The sequence below is a fragment of the Dioscorea cayenensis genome, chromosome 10 (assembly GCF_009730915.1).
Source record: "Dioscorea cayenensis subsp. rotundata cultivar TDr96_F1 chromosome 10, TDr96_F1_v2_PseudoChromosome.rev07_lg8_w22 25.fasta, whole genome shotgun sequence".
Lineage (NCBI taxonomy): Eukaryota > Viridiplantae > Streptophyta > Magnoliopsida > Dioscoreales > Dioscoreaceae > Dioscorea > Dioscorea cayenensis.
The window spans coordinates 9,733,804-9,737,921 of NC_052480.1; the positions used below are offsets into that span (position 1 = coordinate 9,733,804).

The 4,118-nt window shown below is 41.1% G+C and overlaps 1 non-coding gene across 1 annotated transcript; it reads left to right on the forward strand.

Annotated features, from left to right (window-relative positions):
* Positions 1-3,577: 3,577 nt before the first annotated feature.
* LOC120271164 lies at positions 3,578-3,684 on the forward strand. Its single transcript, XR_005539787.1, has one exon. It is a non-coding gene; the product is annotated as a small nucleolar RNA R71 (small nucleolar RNA).
* Positions 3,685-4,118: the final 434 nt, after the last annotated feature.

Below are 4,118 nucleotides of genomic sequence, written 5' to 3' on the forward strand. Positions count from 1 at the left end.
CCCACGATCAATCCCTCAATAGCTCGTGGACCTCGTATACCAGCCCCACTAACTCAAGTGTAGGCTAGTCGATAGTTCGGGTTTCCCCGAAATTCAACTGGTCGAGTTGGTTGTACTGCTCCTGGTAAGTCAGTACACTGAATCGCTGTTAGGGCAGCTGAGTTTGTTGAGGAGATGGAGGTGCCCATGGTCATTGTTGTGGTGCAGACTTGGAGGACTCTCCCCTCTGCCTCTTTGCCTTGTGGGCAACCTTCTCCGAGTTCCACCATTTCCTACACAAGAAAACTGAGTTAAAATTAGCAAGATAATACTAAAAATAAAGAAACAGTGAACTATATGCCCAGGTATATGGGCGTGTATCTCTACCTAAGGCTGTATATTTCAAATTTCCTTCACAAAATGCTCAGACAGAGAAATACATGGGATAGCTACATAGCCTTGTAGATGAACATGTGGTTGTGTAACTTCCTGTGCATAGTGCAAGGCCTCCAACTCGAGAGTTACATGGGCATGAACATGCCCGTGGAGTATCGGACTAAGGCATGTACTCTTGCTAGCTAAACTAAAACCCTCCAGCAGGAGATTTCCACACGTGGAACTCTGGCTGGGGCCATCTAATCCACAACTTAGCCAAAAATACCGCCAGATAGAAAAGATACATGGGCGAGAACATGCTCGTGTAGTTCTATCTGGGACCATGTAGATATCGTTTTCCTCTCTAGACGAGGGTTACATGGGCTGGAACACGTATGTGTATCCCCTAAGTTGACCATTTAGCTCCAAAACCCTAAGTTTGATCTATGCATTTTCTCCGCAAAAGCAAAAAATCTATGTCCCAATCTAAACTAGATTTCTCATGCAGTTGTTTTACCATAAGAATGAAACAAAAAGATCAAGAAAATACAAATATTAAATCAAAGAAATCTTACCAATAGGAGATGGTAAAAATAGGGTTTGGAGGGAGAGAAACGTGATGCGAATCAAACCAAATGGGCACCAAACACTTCAACAAGGTCCAAAAACATGAATGGCAGGGGAAAAAGAGAGGTTGGGAGTGGTTAGAGTAGTGGAAGAGACTAAAGAACTCTGGCGAATGGGAGAAGATGATGAATATTTTTAGCCCTTTCTTTCCCCAGTATACAGGCATAGATACACGGGCATGTAGATTGCGCTGTGACGATGTACTCACGCAAGTAACCATGTGCCCAGTAAGTGTGGTGGTTGCGTACATACTATACACGTGCGACCAAAGGGCCAGTGCTGGAGATTCTCACCAAGATTTACGTGGCTGTGCAATTTTACCCGTGTAGCTCTACAACTGCCTGCGTACTTCACTGCCTTGGAAAAAAATACTCACTACTAAAACCTAAGATTTACATGGCCAAGAACATGGTTGTGTGTCTCTTACTGCCAGTGTAATTCTCTGTTTTGCTAAGTTAGTGCATTTAAGATTCAAACCGTGAATTACACGGTCAGATCCATAGGTGTGTATAGCCCATGCACAGGTGTGTATAACCGTGAATCACAACCCAATTTGATTTAAATAGCTCAAAATATCAAAGCACAACTAAGATAAGGCAATTTAGACAACTTAGTGCTATAAACAAGACGTAATTACATGTAAATTGTAATAAGAATCGATTCAAAACATGATTTATTCAAAACTCACTCAAACAAGCTAAAATACAAAAACTAAAGCAAGAAACTTGGGTTGCCTTCCATGAAGCGCTTGTTTTAAGTTGCTAGCTTGACGTACCTGCAAAAATCAAGGAGACTCATGAAGATGGAGTACTTCCTTGCATCCATGGCTAGTTTTCACAACTCAAGTAAGCAATTGGTTCAGGAATTGAAAAGATCTCACTGAGAAAATAATTATGATCTTCTTTCCCTTTCCACGGTGGAGGCTGCAACAATGGGTCCTTCTTAAAGACCACCATCACCTCCATATCTTGAGCCGAATCTTCAGCTTGTTCAAGTAATGTGTTCAATGGGTCCTCCTCCATAATTTCCTAAACACATTCAAAAATAACATCATCAGTAACATTAAGTGCAAAACAAGTATCATCCTCACTAATTGAGTGCCTCATAGCCCGGTGAAGTTTGAAGATAACTTTTTCTTCACCAACTTGCAACACCATTTGTCTGTCATGTACATCAATTAGAGCTTTAGATATTGCAAGAAATAGGGTGACCCATAATCAAAGGTACTCCCTCTGCTTCATCAATGTCAAGAATAACAAAGTTAACCGAGAAGATAAATTTATCAACTTTAACAAGCATATATTCCACCACTCTCCTCGGGTGACAAAACAAATGATTGGCCAAATGAATTGTCATCTTGGTTAGAGTAAGCTCACCTAACCCCAACTTCATGAAGATTTTATAGGGCATTACATTTATACTTGCTCCCAAGTCGGTTAAGAAACTCTTCTCAATTGAATCTCCAATCACACATGATATGGTAAAGCTACCTGGATCCTTCAATTTCCTAGGAAATTTGTTTTGTAGGATGGTTGAGCACTCTTCACTCAAAGTCATGGTTGATACTTCTCCAAGCTTATTCTTGTTGGTGAGGAGATCCTTTAAAAACTTACCATACTTGGCATTTTTACTAATGCAGTTATTCGAACAACTCTAGAAACCACTTGAATTGGTCATCAATTTTATTTTGCTTTGAGCCCGGAGGGGTAAGGAATCTCGATTGATATTCCTTAACAAAGGGCTTCTCCACCACTTCTTTCTTGCCCCCTTCTTTCTCAATCTCAATAGGTTTGTCATTTTTAGAATTTTGGTTCTTTTCCACCCTCATTTCAACTTCTCATCCACTTCTAAAAGTAATTGCCTTGCCTTGCTCTCTAGGATTCACTTTCATGTTGCTCAGAAGGCTTCCGTGAGGTCTCTCCGATAACATCCTTGCAATTTGGCCAACTTGGTTATCAAAGTTCTGCATGGAAGCTTGTTGGTTCCTCAAAGTAGATTCAATAGATGTAAGGCGGTTGTCTTGAGTTTGAAATTTCATATCGATGGATTGTATGAATTTACACCACTAGCTCATCCAAACTTAGCCGCTTCTCTTGAAATCCAGGAGGTTGACTTGGCTTTTGTTGCCCTTGACCACTCCAAGAAAAATTAGGATGGTTCCTCCATCCCGGGTTTGTAAGTAGCACTATAGGGATTCCCTTGTGGCTGATTTATTCCATTAACATAGTCCACTTGTTCCACATGACTAGAAGATGAACCAACAATTAGACAATCGATTATAGGATGCCCCCACTACAAGTTTTACACAACATGACGAGGTGCCACTCTTGGAGTCATCATTCCATCAATCTTTTTGCTTAATGATTCCACTTGAGCCGCTAAAGCCATCACCGCATCAACTTCAAACACCTTGGCTACTTTCATTTGGTTGGCCCTAGAATTCCATTGGTAACTATTCATTACCATTTCATTGAATAATTTCCTAGCCTCCTATGGTGTCTTGTTCCCAATGGCCCCACCGACTGCGGCATTAATATATTGTCGTACATTTGGGGATAAGCTTTGGTAAAATGTTTGGACCTCCATCCAACCCGGCAAACAGTGTTGTGGGCAATGCCTCAGAAGGTCCTTAAATCTTTCCCATGCTTCATAGAGGGTCTCACCATCTTGTTGAGTAAAAGAAGCTATGTCATGTTGAAGCTTCGTTGTTCTCCCTGATGGAAAATAATGAGCCAAGAATAGCTTGGATAATTGATCCCAAGTAGTAACTGAAGCTCTAGGAAGTGTTTGTAACCATTTCTTAGCCCTTGACTTCAATGAGAACGGGAAACCCTCAAACGGATAGCATCGTTAGAAACCCCATTTAGCTTCAACATATCACAAACTTCTAGGAAAGTGCTCAAGTGTGCATTGGGATCTTCATCCAGTAGGCTATGAAATGAGCATGATTGTTGGACTATTTGGATGAAGGCCGGCTTGAGTTCAAATGTACCAGTCATAATAGGGGGTCGCATTATGCTTAACTGAGTTCCATTAAGTGTGGGTCTAGCATAGTCAGCGAAGGTCCTTGGTTTTCTTTCATGTTTGGCCATACTCACTGAATTTGTACTCTCAAAGTCTTGAACCAACTGTCTCAC